This window comes from Epinephelus lanceolatus, chromosome 4 (genome assembly GCF_041903045.1).
Source record: "Epinephelus lanceolatus isolate andai-2023 chromosome 4, ASM4190304v1, whole genome shotgun sequence".
NCBI lineage: Eukaryota > Metazoa > Chordata > Actinopteri > Perciformes > Serranidae > Epinephelus > Epinephelus lanceolatus.
In genome coordinates, this window is record NC_135737.1 from 45,160,731 (window position 1) to 45,174,203 (window position 13,473).

The following is a 13,473-nucleotide window of genomic DNA, read 5'->3' on the forward strand; positions in this document are numbered from 1 at the left end:
ATATCATGTTACATAAGCTTCCTCAGAGGAAGTTGGACTGTTGGAGAACAGAGAGTCCTTTGGAGGATTGTTTCTCCGTTTTAATCAATGGGGAAAAGTCATTGCAGATTTTACAGGCACAAATTAAATGTTTATATATTAGAGACAAAACTGACCTCAGAACTATCTGCACTTTGTCATGTGTGTTGGGCCTGTGCAGAATGCAAATGTGAGCAGAATGTCCAGCCACAAACACAAAATGGGCAAAGTTGTTGACCCCAAGTGATGGCACACACCAGGCTTAGCTTGGGTAGCATGTGTGAACGAGAGGCTGAGGAATACACAATCAGCAGATGGAGGCGGGGTGAACTTAAGCCATGATCAATCACATGAGCTCCTCTCATCCCCCTTAAAAGCAGCAACAGGTGGAACGCAGGGAGGCTGAGGTGTCTCTATCAGTAGAATGAGCAGTCAGTTGAGGGATATTTCTGCAGCAGCGGCTGGAATATCAGCATGGCTGGTTAGAGTTGTGCAAACAATTAATACAGGGCAGTTAATAAAACATGTCTTTAAAGTTCAGTGAACACCAACAAGTCTATTTGCAGAATATCATCAGAAGGTCTAAATAATGAATGAAGGTATTCACACTGTGCCCGCTGTACGTTAACTAAGCAGGATTTGGGAGAGGTGTGAGTGTGATCCTCTGCCACGAAGCTGGTTCTGAGCTAAACAAAAACAGGTGAATGCAATCCAACCCTGGCTGCAGCTCTGAGCTTATATTTCTTTACAAGTCAGGTCAGGTCTGAGATTGATTTAAAGATAATTGCAGTCAACAGATTACTTCATGTTGAGCTGTGCAGGTATGAGGTGGGAACAGGTTTGCAAAGTGGACCCTTGCATGTTTCTGCTCCAAAGTTAAGACAACAAACAACAACAAAACAATTCATATTTGTTTGTGACACGCAGCATAGGGTGGATAATATTGTGGTGTTACTGATGCATCTGTGCATAAGACACAGCTGCAAATATTTATAAATATAACTACAGGTGGCAAAAGGAAGACTCACTGTAATAATCCTCTCAGTGTGACTTGGAAGCTTTATGCCGAAATTTTCATGCACCTCTCCTCCTGCCTTGGTGGAAACAAGTTGTTTGGTGACAGGAAATTACCAAACAAGCGCAGAAAGAAAAGAAAAGACTTGGGCCTGATGAGAAAAAAAGCATAAAATATAAAGGAAAATAGAGCCTCCTGTTCTGTGAGGTTATAATGCTCAATGTAGAGAAAACCAAACTGTATGTAGGATAACAGTTGAGTTACAAAATTAGCTTTTGATCTTTAACACTAGATGTGAATTAAGTGCAATATTTGGCCAAAATGTCAGACATTGGCAACAAACACTCACATGCCACTTTATTAGGTACACCTGTTCAACTGCTCAGTAATGCAAACAGCTAATCAGCCAATCACGTGGCAGCAGCTCAGTGCATTTAGTCATGTAGACACGGTGAAGACGAGCTGCTGAAGTTCAAACGGAGAATCAGAATGATGAAGAAAGGTGATTTAAGTGACTTTGAACGTGGCATGGTTGTTGGTGCCAGACGGGCTGCTCTGAGTATTTACTGGGATTTTCAGCACAACCATCTCTAGGGTTTACAGAGGATGGTCCCAAAAAGAGCAAATATCCAGTGAGCCAAAATGCCTTGTTGATGCCAGAGGTCAGAGGAGAATGGCCAGACTGGTTCAAGATGATAGAAAGGCAACAGGAAGTCAAATAAGCACTGGTTCCAACCAAGGTGTGCAGAAGAGCATCTCTGAAGCAACAACACCTTGTCCAACCTTGAAGCAGATGGGCTACAGCAGCAGAAGACCACACCAGGTGCCACTCCTGTCAGCTAACAACAGGAAACTGAGGCTACAATTCACACGGGTTTCTCACCAAAACTGGACAATAGAAGATTGGAAAAACCACATTCAGATGGAAGCATGGATCCATCCTGCCTTGTATCAACGCTTCAGGCTGCTGCTGCTGGTGGTGTAATGGTGTGGGGGAGATTTTCTTAGTACCAACTGAGCATGGTTTAAACACCACAGCCTACCTGAGTATTGTTGCTGAGCGTGTCCATCCCTTTATGACCACAGTGTACCCATCTTCTGATGGCTACTTCCAGCAGGATAACGCACCATGTCACAAAGCTCACATCATCTCAAACATGACAATGAGTCCACTGTACTCCAATGGCCTCCACAGTCACCAGATCTCAGTCCAGTAGAGGAATGTTTCCAGCACCTTGTTGAATCTGTGACACCAAGAATTAAAAGGGGGTCCAACCCAGTACCAGCAAGGTGTACCTAATAAAGTGGCCGATGAGTGTATATCACAAGTGTTTATAATGCCGTTTGCATGAAAGTGAAATAGATGTGCATGGCAGTATTACTTGTAACTGATGGTGCTGTGGTGTGGTTCTCTTCTGCCATTGGCTGATTTACTGCCACCAAGTTACTGTTAACTGTTTTTTGCTTTTTTATCCTAACCATTATCTTTGTTGCCAGGCAGCCCCACAGGGGAGAGCTGCCAATGATTGTTACATCGCTTTTCTTCAGTGTTGATGGGGAGTTTTGAGCAGTTAAGTCAGCTTTGTCATTTCATTTTTGCTCAGGGCCAGTTAGTTTATCGTTTCGGCCTGGGCTCCTCCTGACGATTTCTGCATGCCTCTAAATCTGCAATAAAAGGTTTATGTTATTCCCTTCTCCCCGAAACCAACTTGGGGTCGTAACATGCATACTTTATTTGTGTAAAAGAGGTGTAAGCAGAAAGGTCAACGTGAAGTCACTGGTAAGATTTTAAGATATCACATTTAGTGCTGGGGGAGCAACGATGTGAATAACGAGCTACAGTGATGTCAGAAATACAATTATTTGAGCCATATATATAATTTATGACACTGCTTTCTATTAATATTTACCACTATTGCCATCTTAGTTTAATTTGTTAGCATATTAACATCATGACATCATTCATGTTGAAGGTGTTTGGTCATAAACTGAAAACTAATCTGGATCTGATGGCACAAGAGGAAAAGTCAGGGATTACAAAAGGTATTGGGATTCATCCTCTGGGGATCATAAATGTATGTCTCTGAGACTATGTCAGCCTCATGGTGGCGCTAGAGGAAAACTAAGGGAATCAACAAAGTCAGGATTTATCCTCTGGGGATCATGAATGTCTTTCCAAAATTCCATGGCTGTGATGGACCAACCAACCGACTGATAAAATCCCTCGAGCCATGCTCCTATAATAATTGAAATGCATGTTCTCAACATTCTTGCACTCATTCACACCTAGAGGCTGCATTCAACCACAACATGGTTGGTCATTGATTTTAGGGTTGACGTGCCATTCTCAAAGACACCCTGAGCAACAGTATTTGCTCCTTTCTCTCCTCATGTTATCTACAAATGGAATTAGGCAGAAAAAATGGCATCAAAGAAACAAATATGAGCAGAATACCAATTATATTATCTGTTTTCTTCAGTTACCTGCTCCAACTGACGTGGCTGTCCCGGGAGGGGTTTGAACCCAATGGCAGCACCACAGGCAGACAGGTCAGTTTGTAATAGTCTTTAATGAGTCACTTAGCAACACACAGAAAAAGCAGGCCGGTAAAATGGTGACAAAATTCAACTCCTCGGCTCGAGGAAACCCGAGGCAGAGGTTTTGTCCAGAAACTTCTACAAGCCACGTGAAGCAGGGAGCAGAGGATATCTTGCATCTGCAGGACGCACATACACACCAAACAGTTCAAATGTGTGCAGCGGTACAAAGAGGGAGGAAGGAAGAGGCAGGAGACGTCATCAGCCAAGCAGAGGAGTCCAGGAATCAGTGATGAAGGTGAGCAGTCTTTGTGGCGTACACCCAAAGGCGGTGTATGTCCTCACACGGCAACTTCACAGCCCCAGAAAAGGTAGGAAAACTCACATGGAAACTCTGTGCTGCACACACAAAGGCAGAATGTGCAGCCACACAGCACAGGAAATCACAGGCTGCCAATCAACTCTACATTGTGAGTTTACTTGTTCCGCTGTCTCTCCACACAACCACGGGAAACAAGCAAACAGAAACCAGACACATAGAGGCAGAGCTCTTTGTCTGGGACAGAAGGCTGAGTGGTTTACCAGGAAGCAGACAGAGCAGGAGAGTCAGAGACAGGTGAGGTTGGCAATGGGAAAGCAGTTCAGGAATAAACGCTGGAAGGTCTTGCATGGATATGACAAAGAGTATTCTGGCAACGAGAGTCTGTGAAGCTGGAGTCTTTATAGTGGCAGGAGGTAAGGAGGCACAGGTGAAAGCAGTTGGCTTGAAGAGGTGGGTGTGGTGGACCGGCAGGAGTGGGGGAAGTGTGAACAGGTGGGAAGCTGGCAGGTAGGTGTGATGGAGAGGCAGGGTGTGGAAATTTACTGGGTTAACTGAGAGAGTGCATGTATGGTAGGTCGGAAGTGCACACTGTGACAGTGGCTTTATGATATTTTACTCTCTGGAACAGATTTAAAGGGATAATGTGCCCAAAAATGAAAATTCAGCCATTATCTACTCACCCATATGCCGACGGAGGCTCGGGTGAAGTTTTAGAGTCCTCACAACACTTATGGAGATCCAAGGGGAGAGCGGCTAGCACACCTAATGGCTGACGGCGCCCCAGACTAACGTCCAAGAACACAAAATTGAATCCACAAAATATCTCCAACATGCTAATCCATAAAACATCATATGAACTCTGTTTTTAGCCTCACTGTAGCCTGTAGCTCTGACTGCTTCTCTGTGCTCCGCGCTCACATGTACGCGCTCAGGGTGATGCACGGTCTCTGAAGAGCAGCAGTCTCGTCAGTACTGATGTCCAGATTCTCAAGTGCAGGCATCGCCAATTCCCAGTCTGAGCAGCAAAGACTTTCCTCACCCGTTGGCATTGCTTTGCATTTGAAACAACTACACCACCAGGTTTCCAGTGCTCGACTGCGGTATTCTGCGGCTGGCTGAGGGTTAGGTTCATGAGTTGCGGCGGCTGCTTCGTCCAGTAGCCTGAGTTCCGCATCCGTATACTCGGGCTCAAACAAATACGGCTCAACAAAGAAATGCTGTTCCTCCTCAGTTTCAAAGTCTTCAGACATGTTGGGCTGTCCTTTGCTAAAAGACCGTAGTGCAAATTATCTTTTAGCTCTGTGGTTACTGTCGTCTCCCCCTGCGGTACACGTGTCACATGATATAAACATGGGTGCGCAAAGCTCATGCTTTCGCTGGTCTCGTGCAAGCGCGCACACGTGAGCGTGGAGCACAGAGAAGCAGTCAGAGCTACAGGCTACAATGAGGCTAAAAACAGTTCCAACGGATTAGGAAAGTCTTTGCTGCTCAGACTGGGAATTGGCGATGCCTGCACTTGAGAATCTGGACATCAGTACTGCGAGACTGCTGCTCTTCAGAGACCGTGCATCACCGATCACCCTGAGTGCACACACGTGAACGCGGAGCACAGAGAAGCAGTCAGAGCTACAGGCTACAGTGAGACTAAAAACACTGAGTTCACTTGACGTTTTTCGAAACAACTTTTTATGTCGGGGCTGCAGCACACTTGGATCACTACAGATGAGCAGTATGGAGATACTTTGTGGATTCAATTTTGTGTTCTTGGACGTTAGTCTGGGGCGCCGTCTGCCATTAGGTGTGCTGGCCGCTCCCCCCGCCGATCTCTGCAAGTGTTGTGAGGACTCTAAAACTTCACCTGAGCCTCCCTCGGCATATGGGTGAGTAGATAATGGCTGAATTTTCATTTATCCCTTTAAGGACTCTTAAAAGGTATTGAATCCTTAAGAAGTGTGGTTAGTGCAGTTTTCCTTTTCTCTTTACTGTAAATTCCTCCTCATAGTCACCGGTTCATATTATTTCCTCTCCTACAACTGGCTGGCAAGTATCTACTGATTTCATGTGCTTTTTTATGTGATCTGACATCACCAAAGGACGAACCACACTGCTGTGGAATTTTTTAACCATCTTCTTTTTCATTTACTTGGCCCACACGCCCACATGGGGAAATTAAGGTTAGTCAGTTCTTGTATCGGATTTACTGTTTGTTTTTCTGATTCTAAAATTTGAAGTCCTTAGTAAATTTGTATTATTTTATTCAGTGTTAGCTTGTGCTATTATTTTACTCTAACTTTGTGGGGTTTTTTTCTTTGTTGTCTAAATCTTTCTTACACTTTCTTTGTCCTCAAACTTCTGTTTGTCCCCTGGTTTACCTTTGTCCCTTTTCTCCCTCTATCTCTGTTGGACGGGACCACCTCTGCTTTGCTGAGGAGATAATGGAGCAAGCCACTTTTCAAAAACACACTGACACAGGTAGGAAGACACACACACACACACACACACACACCCACACACGAACATAAATAATCTGACTTTATCTTTTGTTCTACCGTCTAATTGTCATGAAATCCCGTTCCCTATTGCTACGGCTCTAGACAGTATGTGTGTGTTATATGCTGTTAGAATGTGTCCGTGCATGTCAGCGTCTTTGCATTTGATATGGTGGAACACCGGGAATGGGCCCATTTCTTTCCACCGCCATGGGATGCTTTTGCAAGAGAAAGGCTGTCACCACATTCCCCAGGAGCATGTCTTATTGGACCACTAGGGAGCACCTGAAAATACACCAACGTGGAGGAGGATCATGACTTCAGGTTTTGACATCAGCGCTGTGTTTAGAGAAGAAGAAAGACGGAAGAAGATTCCTAAGATTTGGGAGAGGCACGAAAGAGTGAATTCTAGCCAGTGACACACTACTCAATTACAAACAACTTAAAGGAATTAATAATAGATATTGCTCTGGATTTCCCTCTGTGAAGCTGTTGTCTAATCGGTTCGCCGAGCGATCCAGTTCTGCAACGTTTTCTCCTCAATTAGTCTCATTGTGTCAAATGTGATAAATCAATTGCTGTAAATTATTTGGAAGAGTTTTCAAGTTGTGTTTAGTCTGATGTCTGAAGTAGAGCAGATTTGCATGTCTGAGCAAGCTCTCAAAACAAATTAACTCCAAATAAACTCTATTTAGCCGAAATAGCATTTGACGCATTTTGAAGCACTTAGTACCACCGGGTGAAGATGTTTCACACTGATTTGTGTATGTAGCACAGCACACTCCTAATTTGTACAGTGCTGGGTGCACTCTTTGTAGATTTGTTAAAGGCTTTTGATATTAATGATCACAACATTATGTTAAATGAGCTGCTTTCCTTGGGTTGTCTCATGGGATGATCTGCTCACAGCTGCTTCAAATCAGATCTTTCTGATTAACAGATTGTTGCTGCTAATAGTTTCAAATCAAGTAACGACAGGGTTGGTGTCTCACAAGGATCAAAATAAGGCCCCTTGCAATTTACTTTATATACTGATGATACCATCTTGTACGCCACCGGCTCATCCAAAAACCAGGCCTTCTCAAGATTACAGTCTTCTTTGACAAACTTATGGAAGTAACCCACGTTCATGCCGCCATTATTACCATTAAACCACTGGACAGTATTTGCCTATTGCACTGAGCATTTTGCACAACAGGTCAGAGGTCATCACTGACATTTAGTGGGCATCAGTGTTGTTTGTTGCTTAGCGTGACAAACAACATCCTTATCGGAGTTCAAGGTGAACAAACACCAGATCGGGAAAGAGGATAGCTTGACAAGGTCTTCATACCGACCCAGGGGACTGAGACTGAGAACTGGGAGTGAGCAGGTAGGTAGGATGGTAGATTGGTAGAGAGATGGGTTGGTAAGTAGGTAGGTAGGTGAGTGGGTGGATGGGGGTATGGAATAGGGAGGTAGGGAGGGAGGTAGCTAGGAAGATGGGTGGGTAAGGTGGCTATGTAGGTGTGTGGGTGTTTAGGTACGTAGGTAGGTATGGCATATCGGTATGGCATAGAGAATAAAGATGTTGTATGTTTCACCTGGTTCTTTGGACCCTAAATCACCAGCTAGCTACCCCTCTTCCCACAGTCAAGACATGCAGGCTAGGTTAATTTGTGACTACTGTAGCTTCTGCTAGCGGTCCTCCGGCAACCCCAATGGGTGACTGTCCAAGAGAAACGTAGTGCTAAGCCAAAGCCCACGGTTCACCACCAACCCATTCATGTTTCTAATTCATTCCGACCACTTGTGTCCATGATCTCATTCTTTTGGTCACTACCCAAAGCTCATGACCACAGGTGAGGGTTGGGACCAGTAAATCCAGTCTACATGTGTTTTGTGGACTTGGAGAAGGCTTACAAGCACATCCTTCACAGAGTCTTCTGGAGGGTACGACGGGTCATTGAGACAAGCCATCCAGTCCCTGTACGACCAAAGTGAGAGCTGCGTCTGCATACTCAGCATACAGTCACCAATCCTGTTTGTGTTATTCATGGACAGGATCTCGAGGTGCAGCCTCTTGGAGGAAGGGGTCCGGTTTGAGAAAAATCAGAATTGCGTCTCTGCTTTTTGCAGATGATGTGGTTTTGTTTATTTCATCACACCGTAACCTTCAGCAGGCACTGGGGCAGTTTGCAGAGTGTGAAGCGGTCTGGATGAGAGTCAGCACCTACAAATCTGAGGCCATGGTTCTATGCTGGAAAATGGATGGCCCCTCTGGGTTGGGAGAGAGTTACTGCCTCAGGTGAGGGAGATCAAGTATCTCGGGGTCTTGTTCATGAGTGAGGGTAGAAGGGAATAAATGCTCAGGTCATTAACAACTTCACCACAGTCTGCAGCATTCATTCTTTTCCCCCTGTACCTCATACACCCACACACAAAATTCCAGCCATCACTGTGCGGTTGGTGTAATCTGACATTTACCATGTGGTCAGCTTGGCAGCAGCTTTCAGTCAACACTGGGAAACACACACTTCACCAGATCGATCCACTGCTACGAATTTTCACTGTGGTCTGATACATTTATTTGGTACTGGAAAGCACATAAACACCATCAAGCCAGAGTCAGAGATGCATGCTTTATACACATACTGTAAATGTACTGCCAGGCGCACACACACACACACACACCACACACACACACACACACACACAGACACACACAAACAGGCAGTTGGACTTGGCCAGTGCTCTGGGAGCTGATAGCTGCCTATCTGTTGGGTTGAGTAAGAGCCTGCAGTCGCTCTGCCTCCCCAAGTGAGCAGAAAGGATAAACACAGTTCTGGATAAACCTCTCTCTCATGCTTTCTGTCCCCTTCATACACACACACACACACACACACACACGGAGCAGCTCTATCTCTCTCTTCCCTCTATTTATCACATGCACACACACAGTCGGTCTCACTTGCATCCTTTCTCTCTAACACCACCCTCCCTCCCTCCGCGTACAGTGCACTCCTCCGTTTTGACCCCATTTATTTCGTTTATGTATCTCCATCACTCCTTCATCCCATAACTCCTCTCATTCCCACACACACTCCTCCCTCCCTGCCCTCACTCATCCTTCTTTCCTCTCTCCATGTTGTTCTACCTTCGTCTCCTAACTTTCTTTTTCTCTATTCTATCTCAGTAGCTGTATACTCCACCTCCTTGCCTCAGTGCCTCTCTCTCTCTCTCTCTCTCTCTCTCTCTCTCTCTCTGCCTTCATTTATCCCATCTATTCTGCTCCCTCTCTCATGCCTCCTGTCTTTTATCAAAGTCTCAGACACCCTCAGGTGCAGTCAGGGTCTTAGTTCCTCTGTTACTAAGGATATTTTCACACCTAGCTGGTTTAGAGTAGTTACAGACCTCGAGCAGTGTCACTCTCAGTTCAGTCTGAGAAACAAGGTTCCACTAGACTTGCAGATGGTGTTCCTCTCATAGGACGGCCGTCTGGGTCAGCATGACCAAGGTCACTTAGGTGCTAAAGTTGTTACTGTTATTATAATTATTTTAAATTTAGCATTTAGTCACAGCAGGAAAAGTAAGTAAATGCACAGCAAATTGCTGCTAGGCAGAGACAGTATCAGCTCCTTTGACACTGCCTGTTCAAGGCAGGGATATTGCGGCATTAGTCGCCTCACCATTCTATGTGTAAGGTACGATTGCAGAGTTGGGTCGACTCTAAGCTGGGAACAGAGGTAGCAACAGGGCCGAACCAGTGTCTGTGTAAATGGGACAGCCAACAGGACAGAACCATGGCAGGACGGGTGTAACGTTTTGATGACCTGCTATGTGTGCGACCAACCATGGCAAATTTACAAAGTAGCTGTTAGCAGCTAGCGGCTAACTCAAAAGCCCCGTTTTCACCAAGCAGTTTGGTTCGGTTCAGTTCAGTTCAGTATGCATTTTTTCCGTCTCCACAGTGAAAAGTTGTGGATGGTCCCAACAGAAGCGTTCCTTAGCGTCCCCATGTTTGGTCCCCCTCTGTTGGGGTACCTAGCACACAGATCTGGTACTAAAAGGTGGAGCTGTGAACACTGCAGTCTGATTGGTCAGTAGAGGACGGTCACTCTGCTCAGGGCTGAGTTGTGTCTGGTTTTGAGGCTCATGTAACCACTGTTCATACTGTGGAGAGTTTTATTAGTAAACTGTAACTATAAAATGAAAGGATGTTTTGCTGCCTCTCACAGCAGCTGGAGTCTGAGAAACAATAACTTCATTCACTGGGCCGACTGCCGGCAACTTTTAAGGTAGAACGTTAACTTGTAATGTTAGAGGAAGAGCAGTGGCTGAAAATGTCCACAATTTGGGAAAACCATGAGGTCTGGGCGCTCCTTGCCCTCCGAGCAGAGGACGAGATCAGCTGCTATATAACACAGATGGTGCTGCACTGTCTGTGGTTTCAATCAAAAGTCTTTCTGTGGCCATTAAAACACACATTGTTTGAAACCTAATAGGAACTGCAGGTGCACTCAGGTCTGGACCATTACAGCTGGACCTAAACCTTGTTGAGAGGTCAGTTTGGTACAATCCCAAACCAACTCAAGGTGTTGTAAATACCAAAAACCTAATACAACTGAGTCCCATCGCAATGAAAGAAAAGGTCCTGTGTTCTACCAGTGTGTTATGTTCAGGTTAATTAATTAATTAATAAATCCCTGTTGGTGTTTACCAGTGTTTATGTTCTTGTTGCCTGCAGGCAAGTTCATTAAAACAACACGTTGTATTCAAGTCTTAAATCAACACATTGGAATCCCTTTAATGTGCTCTGTATATGCTTTATAAATAATAGACCTGCAGTAATTATGCTCATTTGTGTTTTAATCTCTTTATTTTATTGGAGGTGTTAAATGAAATGTCACTTATTATTTTAGAGCCCACAGCAGTTTGTCTGTGTGGCCCATGCTATCACACATTAGAGTCCAGCTTGCCGAATCACATACAGATGTGTAACAGTCATTTCAGTCATTTTCTGTAACCGCTTATCCTGTCAGGGGTCACAGGGGGGCTGGAGCCTATCCCAGCCAGTGGTGATTGCTCTAAGACTGCAAGGGAAGCTCAGCTTCCCCTAAAATGTCAAAAAATAAGTGGTCAAATATGTACTGTTGTGTTTACATTTCATTGACTAAATATGTGCTAGAACGCGTTCAACTTTTGTTCAGAATCAGCTACTTATCACAGGTCACTAACGCGACTTTCTTCTCATTCATTCCCGTAGCGTCACAGTGTATTAAACAGTGTCGAAGCTCAGCGTCCAAAGACTTCAGTAGGGAAGCATAGAGTGGGTTGTTCCACTGCAGCGAAACTAGACAGTCATTGGATAAATGCTCGGTTTTGTCCCGCCCATCGGATGCTCAGCGTCTCTGGGGGTCTGTGGGGCAGTGGGCTGGCCTCGGCTGACCTGGACGCTGGGCTTCTGCATGATGATTGGATGATCTGTCTGAGGCTGAATCCCTTTTTGATTGACAGTGAAATGAGCGAATCAGCGATCTTGAAATATAAACCACCACCGGAGCATTTTTCAAGTTTTATTCCGTTGTTCCGAGTTGATCTGGAGACTTTTCCAATCCTCTTAGTGACTTTTTCTTTGTTAAAAACGACTAGCAACAAATCTAGCATCTTTTTCTGGTGTTATTGGAGACTGTACTCGTGTTTGGAGACTCTGACTTCTGTCCCTCTGCAGTTACTGTCCCCAACGAGCAGCGGGTGCTGCTGTGAACCCCTCCACCATCCCAAAGCACTCACAGGCGGTCACACTAGCCTCGTGCAGCAGCCCCAGAGGGTAGAATTTACGTATTAAATAAACAGACACATTTTATGATGTAGGCCGAAAATGACCTTCCCCTCCTTGAAAGACCAGCAGCCACCACTGATCCCAGCTGACATTAGGCGAGAGGCAGAGTTCACCCTGGACAGGTCACCAGACTATCACAGGGCTGACACATAGAGACAGACAACCATTCACACTCACATTCACACCTACGGACAATTTAGAGTCACCAATTGACCTGCATGTCTTTGGACTGTGGAGCTGCAGAGTAATGCGAGATTTATGCAACGCAGACCTCCTGTCTGTTTCTGTAAGCTGAAACCATTTCCCTCAGTGGAATCAAAGCTTTTATTTACTTTAATTTCACAGATAAGAAACAAAAAATTGTGAAGACAATAAAGCCTCCACAAAAATAGCATTTTAAGTCTTGTGTGTGATTTATGCTGGCTTCATATGAGCAGAGTCGCTAGGCTAATTTATACAATGTAAAATGCCATAGGCTTGTGCTAATAACGTTAGCATGTTGTATTTGTTTGTGAGTTGTAATGGAGCCGAACTTTGTAATGTTACCTTTGTTAAATGTTGCTGTTGTCCCTGGTTTATGATATGAGTAAAGGAAAAGTCCGCTAGCCACTAGGCTAATTTATACAATGTAAAATGCCATAGGCTTGTGCTAATAACGTTAGCATGTTGTATTTGTTTGTGAGTTGTAATGGAGCCGAACTTTGTAATGTTACCTTTGTTAAATGTTGCTGTTGTCCCTGGTTTATGATATGAGTAAAGGAAAAGTCCGCTAGCCACTAGGCTAATTTATACAATGTAAAATGCCATAGGTTTGTGCTAATAACGTTAGCATGTTGTATTTGTGGGGAAAATGTGTCCAGATAAAGACAAGTGTTTGTCTGTGAATGCTGCGAGTTAAAGTGAAGCTGATTTGTGTACTTGTGTTTGAAATTGTCTCTATTAAGCCATGTTTAATGTGTGCTTAATGTGTGTTTAGAACAAACTAAACTTTACAGCACTTCATGGAAACTCCGCTGCCAACTAGTGTTTTGGAGGTGTAACTGCAGAGTGACACAGACACACCACCGCACAAGTATAAATCCCCCTTAATATGGTGCGCAGCAGGGGTTATACAGTAATTCGGATGTTTTACGACTAAGAAGATGTAGTGCCAAAAATAAGGGCTGTCTAATGGCAAGGTAAAGCAGTGAAAAGATCCTTATTATAGCATTTTGTAGGCTGGCCTCTTTAAAGGTGGCTAAAATATGTTTTGATATCAACCCCTGTCCAC